The following is a 13274-nucleotide window of genomic DNA, read 5'->3' as shown; positions in this document are numbered from 1 at the left end:
TTGGAGATCATCCCGGACCCTTAGAAACACCAGGAGTCAGGTTCTGTGAATTCTTCTGGTGTCTCCACATTTATAGCTCATCGAATCTGGAAACATATCTGACTCTGAGTCTCACTTTTAGCTCAGTGATGGAGACCATTTGGGTCATTGTGCTCACAGTGCAAAGTGCTCCATCCTCCCTCCTCACAGTGATTCAAATGCTGCTAACAGTCTGTGAACCAGGAGGAAGAGGAAGTGAGAGAAGTGAAGCTCAAAGAGGAGACAGAGGGCGACATCATCCAGTAGGCGGTGCTCTCCTTCTGCACTGTGTTCAACCATTGTGTCAATAATAAGTGCTGCTGTGAAGAGAACAATTCTCAGACTGAATGTTGAACATCAGCTAGTTTCTCCTGTTGATTTAAACCTTGTTGTACAGATGGAACATTGGCTGTGGATTATTCTTGCTGCTCTTTTCTTTGGTGAGATACAAACATCAACATGTTTCCTCTGCACACGACTCACAACAAGGACAGAAAGAGGAGATTTAATCATTTTACACTGTGGAACTTTTCAATAACTTCAATCATGTTTATTGATCCATCTCTTCCTCTGCATGTTCTGTTCTTCCTCAGAGTGTAAAGGAGAAGACAAAGTGATCCAGGAACAAGGAGATGTCATTGCTGCTGAAGGAGACACAGTTACACTTTACTGCAAATATGAAACAACTTCTACATTTCCATATTTGTTCTGGTACAAACAAGATGTGAACAACTTTCCAAAGTATGTTTTAAGGCGAGACAGTACGGGAGCTGAAGAGAATACTCAAGAGTTCCCGAAGGACAGATTTGATGCTGAGCTCATCCAGACATCAGTTCCTCTGAAGATCCAGAAGCTTCAGCTGTCTGACTCTGCTGTGTACTACTGTGCTCTGCGGCCCACAGTGACAGGAAACAGCAAAACTCTGTACAAAAACCTTTGGAGCAAAGACAACAAAATACTCCACAACATCCACTAGAGGGAGCCACACACTGTTAAACCTCTGATTCTTGTGTCATTGGACTGATGACAAAGACAACAGAGAAACGAAGCAGTAAAGATCAGAGACAGAGACAGAGCTGCTGTGGAAGCACAAAACTATTAGAAGAAAAAAAAACTTTATTTATAAAGAACACTTTCTAACAATGTCGAACATTTACAGTTTGTTTGTCTTCTGAAGAAACAGAAACAAAACTGCTTCAGCTGTCAGATATCACCACTCTGACATCTGAGCTCATAACCGACAAATAACTGAGACACAGTAAAAAAGAATAACAGATATTTCAATACAATTGTAACACAATTTTAATAATATGACACAGAAACTGCTGTAGAAAATCACTGAAAACATGCTGAATTCAAAGGTTGATTATAGCGTTATTAGAAAAGTTACAAAACCCTTCTTCCAGAATCGCAAAGAAATCTCCCAAAAAAAGAAACTCCCCGAAATTCAAAAGGTCAAAAGAACGTTATCACAGATACAAGAGCAGAAATGAGCATCCTCTGAAGGGTGGCGCTGGCCTTCCTTAGTGATCGGGTGAGGAGGTCAACTGTTCATGAGGGACTTCTTACAAAAAAAAAGAAAAATGAGCAGATATTATCAGAACAAATGCTGCCAATCAGAATAGTTGTTGGAGTAGTGTAAAGGTGTTTGAAATACGGTTTTCCCCACAAAACTTTCAGCACTACGACTTCTGCTGTTTGTGGGTCTTCATGTGCCACGACAAATGATGCCTCTGGCGGAACATTTTCCCACAGGTTTTACAGTGATACGGTTTCTCTCCAGTGTGGATAGTTTTGTGGCTTTTAAGTGACGATGACAGAGTAAATCTTTCCCCGCAGGTCTCACAAACATACGGCTTCTCTCCTGTGTGCGTTCTCATGTGGCGCAGAAGGGGACAGCGTGTAGTGAAGGTTTTCCCACATGCTTGGCAGGGATGAGGCCTCTCTCCTGTGTGGATTCGCTGGTGGTCCATCAAAATACTCCTTTGATTGAAAGACTTCCCGCATGTTTTACAAGAGTATGGCCTCTCGCCGGTGTGGATTCTCATGTGGTTAATCAAATCACAGCGTTGAATAAAGGTTTTCTCACACGTTTTGCAAGAATGAATCCTCTCTCCCGTGTGAATTTTTGTGTGACGCAACAAAATGCTCTTTTCACTAAAGGTTTTCCCACATAGTTGGCAAGGATGAGGCCTCTCTCCTGTGTGGATTCTCATGTGGTTCATCAAATCACTGCGTTGACTAAAGGTTTTCTCACACGTTTTGCAAGAATGAATCTTCTCTCCCGTGTGAGTTTTTGTGTGACGCAACAAAATGCTCTTTTCACTAAAGGTTTTCCCACATAGTTGGCAAGGATGAGGCCTCTCTCCTGTGTGGATTCTCATGTGGTTCATCAAATCACTGCGTTGACTAAAGGTTTTCTCACATGTTTTGCAAGAATGGATCTTTTCTCTCGTGTGAGTTTTTCTGTGACGCAACAAAATGCTCTTTTCACTAAAGGTTTTCTCACACGTTTTGCAGGTATGCAGCTTCTCTCTTGTTTGCATTCTGTAACGTGTCCTCTTTTGAGACTTTTTCTTTAAGGCTTTTTTACATTTTCTTAAGGGAAAATCATCTCCTTTCAAAGGCTGTTTACCTGTATCAGTGTTACACTTATCAGCTGGCATGGGAGAGTTTTCTGTATCATTGCTCTGACTTCTGCTTGTATTTCCAGTCGAACCTGAATTGACATTCCTGCTTCCTTCCTGATCCTGGCTCTCAGCTACAGCAGAGCTGTGAGCAGTGAGCTGGTCACTGTCTGGTTCTGCTTCACTCTGGTTGCTTTCCCCCCAAGTAACAGTCACCTTAAAAATGGTATCATTCTCTTCCTTCACTACAACCTGCTCGTCCTCCTGACTGCTGTGCAGTTCCTGCTGTTCCTCTGTACTCTGAGGTGGTTCTGGTTCCTCCTGGTCCAGTCTGGAGCTCCTCTCCTGGTTACAAAGCTGCTGCTTAGGAATAACCTCCTCCTTACAGACATGCTGCTGTGCAAGGTCTGGAAGGACAGAAAGAGACAAGAAAAAGAAATAAACACGGTTATGACATTAGGACATCACCATATATTCCTATTACTTAGTCAGCGTGTCAATCACTGTTCATTGTAGCAAGTTAGGGTTTCAATCCCAGCTGTTGTGGCAGTGCCGGGAATACATGTGAGCTGTGTGGAAGTGCAGCGTACTGAGAAGCAAGGTTTCTTTCACTTTGTAAAAATGGCTCCAAATTAATGGATGTCTATACTAATTCAGTATTTTGGACTAACAAAACCAAGATGCCCCCCTCCCAATGATGAAACTAACTGACCACCGACTCGTTTAGTAGTACTCAAATGTAAATTATTTTCCTGGTTCATTACAAACCACCAGTCCAGTGCTGTGAAATAATTGCACTGTGATTAACCAGGTTTTTTTTCATTGCCCACACGCAGGCCTCGTTACTGCCAGACCTGCTGAATGAAAAAAAAAGAAGCAGCCGTCTGACAAAGTGATTCCAGCGAACCACAGCAAGAGCCAACGTTCAATATTCAACAACAAGACAGAATCTGGGAGACTAGACGAGACAAAAGTTGAACTTTCTGGAAGGTTTGAGTCCCGTTTTAAGTGATGTAAAACTAACACAACATTTCAAAAAAGAACATCATAGCAACAGTCAAACATGGTTGTGGCAGTGTGATGCTGTGGGGCTGCTTTGCTGCTTCTGGGTGACGACCAGAAAGCCCCGACGGAAAATCCCAGTCCGACTTCAAAGTCTTAAAGGATTTCGCAGCCTGCTGTTCCGCACCGTCGTAAACCTTCCAAATGCTGAACTGCAAAACTTTGGAACAGCTTTCTGCCTCCACTCTTGAGTCATTGGCCTTATGTAAGCATCTCCTCTTCATGTAATCTTTATGTTTTGTCTTGATCTAATCAAAATGTAACTTCTAAAGAAAACAATTTCTTAAACACAAAAATATCAAAGTTTTTTGAGTACAGTCGAAGGTCAAAGTCAAATAAAATTAAGATATATATGCAATCTAAATTAAGGCAAAAAATGTACCTTTGCTCTGTTTTCTTGGAAAAGTGCAACAGAGCCGTGCATTAAACGAAGCATCAAAGCAAAGGTATGTATGTCTGTACCGTACCGGGTCATATGATTGTTGGGGTTTTCTCTGTATCTACTGTACAATATAAAGCGCCTTGAGGCAACTTTTGTTGTGATTTGGTGCTGTATAAATAAAATTGAATTAAATTGAATTGAATTGAAGAAGGGCTCTAAAAAGATTTAAGAAATTGGAGGCCCCTAACATTCATTCACCAGCATGGTCACAGGGCGTCATCTGATTGCTGGAGTTTTTTCTGCACTACTGTAGAGTCTTTGCCTTACAGTATAAAGTGTCTTGATGCGGTTGCTGTTATTTAGCGCCATATACATTGAACTGAAATTAAATTGATCGTCTTATGTGTCCATTTTCTGGCGCTGGTTGATTATATTGATACCACTGTAACTCACACTGTGGATTTATTTTGCCCGAAAAATCGCTACAGAATAAACGTCACAGACTCATCTGTCCTGTGCAGCTTGATTTCGGGTTTCCAGGTGATATCCAGCAGTCTGCGCTGACGGTCGATCTCTTCCTCGTACTGGACGATCGTTTTTTCAAACTCCAAGAATATTTGTTCAGCAGCAGCAGTTAGTCGCTCGTTGATAAACTCTCTCAGATACTGAACTGAAGGCATTGTTACTGACACAGCTCACACACAACCGACCTCCTGCTGAAACAAAGATTAACGTCTCTCCCCCGTTTACTTCCGCCTGGTGCCACACGGTGAAGTTCCGGCCGAAGAGGAGAGTTGCCTTTTTGTTCCGCTTCGTAATGCTCGAACGTGTCTGTTTCTCTTTATCCCCAAACACTTTTTATAACCACCATAAGTTTTCAGTTTTTGTTTTTCTCCGTTGCTGTGAGGGTCCATGCAGAGTGTATCCGGTCAAATTTCCACCAAAAGCAGAAATAAATAAATAAACAAGCAGAAAGTTAGAGACCACAATCAAATTGCCTATATGTGTGTGTATAATAAATATATATATATATATATATATATATATATATATAAACACCCAGCACGCCCCTGCGGGCGGTTTATCCTTCAAGCTCGGGTCCTCTACCAGAGGCCTGGGAGCTTGAGGGTCCTGCGCAGTATCTTAGCTGTTCCCAGGACTGCGCTCTTCTGGACAGAGATCTCCGATGTTATTCCCGGGATCTGCTGGAGCCACTCGCCTAGCTTGGGAGTCACCGCACCTAGTGCTCCGATTACCACGGGGACCACCGTTGCCTTCACCCTCCACATCCTCTCGAGCTCTTCTCTGAGCCCTTGGTATTTCTCCAGCTTCTCGTGTTCCTTCTTCCTGATATTGCTGTCATTCGGGACCGCTACATCGATCACTACGGCCGTCTTCTTCTGTTTGTCTACTACCACTATGTCCGGTTGGTTAGCCACCACCATCTTGTCCGTCTGTATCTGGAAGTCCCACAGGATCTTAGCTCGGTCATTCTCCACCACCCTTGGGGGCATTTCCCATTTTGACCTCGGGACTTCCAGGTTATACTCGGCACAGATGTTCCTGTACACTATGCCGGCCACTTGGTTATGGCGTTCCATGTATGTCTTGCCTGCTAGCATCTTGCACCCTGCTGTTATGTGCTGGATTGTCTCTGGGGCATCTTTACACAGCCTGCACCTGGGGTCTTGCCTGGTGTGATAGACCCCAGCCTCTATGGATCTTGTACTCAGAGCTTGTTCTTGTGCTGCCATGATTAGTGCCTCTGTGCTATCTTTCAGTCCAGCTTTGTCCAGCCACTGGTAGGATTTCTGGATATCAGCCACCTCCTCTATCTGCCGGTGGTACATACCATGCAGGGGCCTGTCCTTCCATGATGGTTCCTCGTCTCCCTCCTCTTTCTTGGGTTTCTGCTGCCTGAGGTATTCACTGAGCACGCTGTCAGTTGGGGCCATCTTCGAGATGTATTCTTGGATGTTCGTTGTCTCATCCTGGACTGTGGTGCTGACACTCACCAGTCCCCGACCCCCTTCCTTCCGCTTAGCATACAGCCTCAGGGTGCTGGACTTGGGGTGAAACCCTCCATGCATGGTAAGGAGCTTTCTTGTCTTTATGTCAGTGGCTTCTATCTCCTCCTTTGGCCAGCCTATTACCCCAGCAGGGTACCTGATCACGGGCAGGGCGTACGTGTTGATGGCCCGGATCTTGTTCTTACCGTTCAACTGACTCCTCAGGACTTGCCTGACCCTCTGCAGGTACTTGGTGGTTGCAGCTTTCCTAGCGGCCTCTTCATGGTTCCCATTCGCCTGCGGGATCCCCAGGTACTTGTAACTGTCCTCTATGTCTGCAATGTTGCCTTCTGGTAGTTCAATCCCCTCAGTTCTGACTACCTTCCCTCTCTTTGTTACCATCCGACTACACTTCTCCAGCCGGAACGACATTCCAATGTCATTGCTGTATAGCCTGGTAGTGTGGATCAGTGAATCAATGTCTCGTTCACTCTTGGCATACAGCTTGATGTCATCCATGTACAGGAGGTGGCTGACAACTGCTCCGTTCCGTAGTCGGTATCCGTAGCCAGTATCCGTAGCCAGTATCCGTAGCCAGTCTTGTTAATGATCTCACTGAGGGGGTTGAGGCCTATGCAGAACAGCAGTGGGGACAGAGCATCTCCCTGGTAGATCCCGCACTTGATGGTGACTTGTGCTATGGGCTTGGAGTTGGCCTCTAGTGTTGTACGCCACATCCCCATTGAGTTCCTGATGAAGGCTCTTAGGGTCCCATTGATCTTGTACAATTCTAGGCATTCCAGTATCCAGCTGTGGGGCATTGAGTCATAGGCCTTCTTGTAATCAATCCAGGCAGTGCACAGGTTGGTTAGTCTGGTCTTGCAGTCTCGGCTGACTGTTCTGTCTACCAGTAGCTGGTGTTTTGCGCCTCTGGTATTCTTGCCAATTCCTTTCTGTGTCTGAAAGGAATTTCATTCTCATGTATTGACCCATGTGCCTGTTCATCTTAGCTGCTATGATGCCTGACAGGAGCTTCCATGTAGTACTGAGGCAGGTTATTGGTCGGTAGTTGGACCAATAACCTGGTATATATATATATATATATATATATATATATATATATATATATAGCCTATCCAGCAACGGAGAAAACACAAAAACTGAAAACTTATGGTGGTTATAAAAAGTGTTTGGGGATATGTAATATATATATATATATATATATATATATATATATATATATAGCCTATCCAGCAACGGAGAAAACACAAAAACTGAAAACTTATGGTGGTTATAAAAAGTGTTTGGGGATATGTAATGTATATATATATATATATATATATATATATATATATATATATATATATATATATATATATATATATATACAGTGGGGCAAAAAAGTATTTAGTCAGCCACCGATTGTGCAAGTTCCCCCACTTAAAATGATGACAGAGGTCAGTAATTTGCACCAGAGGTACACTTCAACTGTGAGAGACAGAATGTGAAAAAAAAAATCCATGAATTCACATGGTAGGATTTGTAAAGAATTTATTCGTAAATCAGGGTGGAAAATAAGTATTTGGTCAATAACAAAAATACAACTCAATACTTTGTAACATAACCTTTGTTGGCAATAACAGAGGTCAAACGTTTACTATAGGTCTTTACCAGGTTTGCACACACAGTAGCTGGTATTTTGGCCCATTCCTCCATGCAGATCTTCTCAAGAGCAGTGATGTTTTGGGGCTGTCGCCGAGCAACACGGACTTTCAACTCCCGCCACAGATTTTCTATGGGGTTGAGGTCTGGAGACTGGCTAGGCCACTCCAGGACTTTCAAATGCTTCTTACGGAGCCACTCCTTTGTTGCCCGGGCGGTGTGTTTTATATCATTGTCATGTTGGAAGACCCAGCCTCGTTTCATCTTCAAAGTTCTCACTGATGGAAGGAGGTTTTGGCTCAAAATCTCACGATACTTGGCCCCATTCATTCTGTCCTTAACACGGATCAGTCGTCCTGTCCCCTTGGCAGAAAAACAGCCCCATAGCATGATGTTTCCACCCCCATGCTTCACAGTAGGTATGGTGTTCTTGGGATGCAACTCAGTATTCTTCTTCCTCCAAACACGACGAGTTGAGTTTATACCAAAAAGTTCTACTTTGGTTTCATCTGACCACATGACATTCTCCCAATCCTCTGCTGTATCATCCATGTGCTCTCTGGCAAACTTCAGACGGGCCTGGACATGCACTGGCTTCAGCAGCGGAACACGTCTGGCACTGCGGGATTTGATTCCCTGCCGTTGTAGTGTGTTACTGATGATGACCTTTGTTACTTTGGTCCCAGCTCTCTGCAGGTCATTCACCAGGTCCCCCCGTGTGGTTCTGGGATCTTTGCTCACCGTTCTCATGATCATTTTGACCCCACGGGATGAGATCTTGCGTGGAGCCCCAGATCGAGGGAGATTATCAGTGGTCTTGTATGTCTTCCATTTTCTGATGATTGCTCCCACAGTTGATTTTTTCACACCAAGCTGCTTGCCTATTGTAGATTCACTCTTCCCAGTCTGGTGCAGGTCTACAATTCTTTTCCTGGTGTCCTTCGAAAGCTCTTTGGTCTTGGCCATGGCAGAGTTTGGAGTCTGACTGGTTGAGGCTGTGGACAGGTGTCTTTTATACAGATGATGAGGTCAAACAGGTGCCATTCATACAGGTAACAAGTGGGGGACAGAAAAGCTTCTTACAGAAGACGTTACAGGTCTGTGAGAGCCAGGGATTTTCCTTGTTTGAGGTGACCAAATACTTATTTTCCACCCTGATTTACGAATAAATTCTTTACAAATCCTACCATGTGAATTCATGGATTTTTTTTTCACATTCTGTCTCTCACAGTTGAAGTGTACCTCTGGTGCAAATTACTGACCTCTGTCATCATTTTAAGTGGGGGAACTTGCACAATCGGTGGCTGACTAAATACTTTTTTGCCCCATGTATGTATGTATGTGTGTGTTTGTATATACATGTATATATATATATATAGGTGGTGTTGGAGATCATCCCGGACCCTTAGAAACACCAGGAGTCAGGTTCTGTGAATTCTTCTGGTGTCTCCACATTTATAGCTCATCGAATCTGGAAACATATCTGACTCTGAGTCTCACTTTTAGCTCAGTGATGGAGACCATTTGGGTCAATGTGCACACAGTGCAAAGTGCTCCATCCTCCCTCCTCACAGTGATTCAAATGCTGCTAACAGTCTGTGAACCAGGAGGAAGAGGAAGTGAGAGAAGTGAAGCTCAAAGAGGAGACAGAGGGCGACATCATCCAGTAGGCGGTGCTCTCCTTCTGCACTGTGTTCAACCATTGTGTCAATAATAAGTGCTGCTGTGAAGAGAACAATTCTCAGACTGAATGTTGAACATCAGCTAGTTTCTCCTGTTGATTTAAACCTTGTTGTACAGATGGAACATTGGCTGTGGATTATTCTTGCTGCTCTTTTCTTTGGTGAGATACAAACATCAACATGTTTCCTCTGCACACGACTCACAACAAGGACAGAAAGAGGAGATTTAATCATTTTACACTGTGGAACTTTTCAATAACTTCAATCATGTTTATTGATCCATCTCTTCCTCTGCATGTTCTGTTCTTCCTCAGAGTGTAAAGGAGAAGACAAAGTGATCCAGGAACAAGGAGATGTCATTGCTGCTGAAGGAGACACAGTTACACTTCACTGCAAATATGAAACAACTTCTACATATGCTACATATCTGTTCTGGTACAAACAAGATGTGAACAACTTTCCAAAGTATGTTTTAAGGCGAGACAGTACGGGAGCTGAAGAGAATACTCAAGAGTTCCCGAAGGACAGATTTGATGCTGAGCTCAACCAGACATCAGTTCCTCTGAAGATCCAGAAGCTTCAGCTGTCTGACTCTGCTGTGTACTACTGTGCTCTGCGGCCCACAGTGACAGGAAACAGCAAAACTCTGTACAAAAACCTTTGGAGCAAAGACAACAGAATACTCCACAACATCCACTAGAGGGAGCCACACACTGTTAAACCTCTGATTCTTGTGTCATTGGACTGATGACAAAGACAACAGAGAAATGAAGCAGTAAAGATCAGAGACAGAGAGAGCTGCTGTGGAAGCACAAAACTATTTGAAGAAAAAACCCTTTATTTATAAAGAACACCATCGAACAATGTCGAACATTTACAGTTTGTTTGTCTTCTGAAGAAACAGAAACAAAACTGCTTCAGCTGTCAGATATCACCACTCTGACATCTGAGCTCATAACCCACAAATAACTGAGACACAGTAAAAAAGAATAACAGATATTTCAATCAGAGTCAGATATCGTCTCGTATCCTCTGGTTTTCAACAACACTCAGAATCCAAAGTGATGGAGGTAAAGTTTGTGCGACTCTGTCACAGGAGAAAATCTCAAAGCCTGCAGATGAAGACCATCAGCTGACAAAATGCTCCTTTTTGGTATAACTTTACACAATTGTAATAATATGACACAGAAACTGCTGTAGAAAATCACTGAAAACATGCTGAACTCAAAGGTTGATTATAGCGTTATTAGAAAAGTTACAAAACCCTTCTTCCAGAATGGCAAAGAAATCTCCCAAAACAAGAAACTCCCCGAAATTCAAAAGGTCAAAAGAACGTTATCACAGATACAGCAGCAGAAATGAGCATCCTCTGAAGGGTGGCGCTGGCCTTCCCTAGTGATCGGGTGAGGAGGTCAACTGTTGATGAGGGACTTCTTACAAAAAAAAAAAAAGACAAATGAACAGATATTATCAGAACAAATGCTGCCAATCAGAATAGTTGTTGGAGTAGTGTAAAGGTGTTTGAAATACGGTTTTCCCCACAAAACTTTCAGCAGTACGACTTCTGCTGTTTGTGGGTTTTCATGTGTATCGACAAATGATGACTCTGGCGGAACATTTTCCCACAGGTTTTACAGTGATACGGTTTCTCTCCCGTGTGGATAGTTTTGTGGCTTTTAAGTGACGATGACAGAGTAAATCTTTCCCCGCAGGTCTCACAAACATACGGCTTCTCTCCTGTGTGCGTTCTCATGTGGCGCAGAAGGTTACAGCGTGTAGTGAAGGTTTTCTCACATGCTTGGCAGGGATGAGGCCTCTCTCCTGTGTGGCTCGTGGTGTGGATTTTAAGCGACCCTGACGTTGCAAATCTTTCCCCGCAGGTCTTACAAACATGAGGCTTCTCTCCTGTGTGGCGTCGCATGTGGCCCAACAAATTACTACGTTGACTAAAAGCTCTTCCGCACGTTGTGCAAGAATGCGGCCTCTCGCCGGTGTGGATTCGCTGGTGGGCCATCAAATTACCACTTTGATTGAAAGACTTCCCGCATGTTTTACAAGAGTATGGCCTCTCACCGGTGTGGATTCTCATGTGGTTAATCAAATCACTGCGTTGAATAAAGGTTTTCTCACACGTTTTGCAAGAATGAATCTTCTCTGCTGTGTGAGTTTTTGTGTGACGCAACAAAATGCTCTTTTCACTAAAGGTTTTCCCACATAGTTGGCAAGGATGAGACCTCTCTCCCGTGTGAATTTTTGTGTGACGCGACAAAATTCTCTTTTCACTAAAGGTTTTCTCACACGTTTTGCAGGTATGCAGCTTCTCTCCCGTGTGAATTTTTGTGTGACGCAACAAAATGCTCTTTTCACTAAAGGTTTTCTCACACGTTTTGCAGGTATGCAGCTTCTCGCTTGTTTGCATTCTGGGACGTGTCCTCTTTTGAGACTTTTTCTTTAAGGCTTTTTTACATTTTCTTAAGGGAAAATCATCTCCTTTCAAAGGCTGTTTACCTGTATCAGTGTTACACTTATCAGCTGGCATGGGAGAGCTTTCTGTATCATTGCTCTGACTTCTGCTTGTATTTCCAGTCGAACCTGAATTGACATTCCTGCTTCCTTCCTGATCCTGGCTCTCAGCTACAGCAGAGCTGTGAGCAGGGAGCTGGTTACTGTCTGGTTCGGCTTCACTCTGGTTGCTTTCCCCCCAAGCAACAGTCACCTTAAAAATGGTATCATTCTCTTCCTTCACTACAACCTGCTCGTCCTCCTGACTGCTGTGCAGTTCCTGCTGTTCCTCTTTAATCTGAGGAGGTTCTGGTTCCTCCTGGTCCAGTCTGGAGCTCCTCTCCTGGTTACAAAGCTGCTGCTTAGGAATAACCTCCTCCTTACAGACATGCTGTTGTGCAAGGTCTGGAAGGACAGAAAGAGACAAGAAAAAGAAATAAACACGGTTATGACAATAGGACATCACCATATATTCCTATTACTTAGTCAGCGTGTCAATCACCGTACATTGTAGCAAGTTAGGGTTTCAATCCCAGCTGTTGTGGCAGTGCCGGGAATACATGTGTCTGAGTGAAGAGTAGGGCTGCCACAAACGATTATTTTGATAGTTGAATAGTCACCGATTATTTTTGCGATTAGTCGACTAATCAGATCATCATCCATTGGACGTAAAACGTACAGCTTATTGCACCAGCAGCATCTGCTCTTATATAACTATTATTAGCTTACAGCTTTAAGTGTTTAAGGTCTGTGCTAACTAAAAATAAAGGCAAGATGATAGTTTATTAAATTTGCAGATTGTTTCGGTGAAGTTTAATAAACTCCTTGCTATCTAAAATATAACAGGACACCGGAGTAAATTCTCGAGCATCTCACACTTCTGATAATCAGCTGTCTGCTTGACGTTTATTCAGCTGTGTAAAAACTATAACTTTAATCTCAGCCAAACCGATTTACTCAGGAACAAATAAAATACTAAAAAAAAAAGCCAAACAATAACATTTTAAGTTATCTAAGTGACTTATATATCACGTTTAACCTGAGTAGCGAAAGACGGCGGTGGGTTTGAAAACGATTAGCCGGGAGTCCGGTGTTCTCACGGCTCTAGTGACCTTTGCCGGCTAGCTATCGAGCTAGTGGGCAACAGATGTTGGAGCGCTTTTGAAAATATGTGGTGTCTTGATAAACTGAGCAGATATTTGAAGTTTACACAGCTACATTCTCGCCTGAAAATATGTTAAACGTTTATTTTGTGACCCAGAAAGAATAATAAGAGTAATATTAAAACTAACTAGCTGCCGCCATTGTTGGAAACTGAGCTGGGCTGCGC

At 43.3% G+C, this 13274-nt stretch overlaps 1 pseudogene across 1 annotated transcript in view; it reads right to left on the bottom strand.

Annotated features, from left to right (window-relative positions):
• LOC146496920 (uncharacterized) overlaps positions 1 to 13274 on the bottom strand; it is a 35733-nt pseudogene that overhangs the window by 12458 nt on the left and 10001 nt on the right. Inside the window, exons 2-4 of the transcript XR_014870585.1 lie at positions 11951 to 12349; positions 1702 to 3052; positions 784 to 788 (exon numbers count right to left, since the gene is read on the bottom strand). The product of XR_014870585.1 is annotated as an uncharacterized LOC146496920 (transcript). The remainder of the gene's footprint in view (positions 1 to 783; positions 789 to 1701; positions 3053 to 11950; positions 12350 to 13274) is intronic.

The sequence above is a fragment of the Neolamprologus multifasciatus genome, chromosome 18 (assembly GCF_963576455.1).
Source record: "Neolamprologus multifasciatus chromosome 18, fNeoMul1.2, whole genome shotgun sequence".
In the NCBI taxonomy this organism is placed as follows: domain Eukaryota; kingdom Metazoa; phylum Chordata; class Actinopteri; order Cichliformes; family Cichlidae; genus Neolamprologus; species Neolamprologus multifasciatus.
This window is presented reverse-complemented; position numbering and strand designations above follow the sequence as displayed.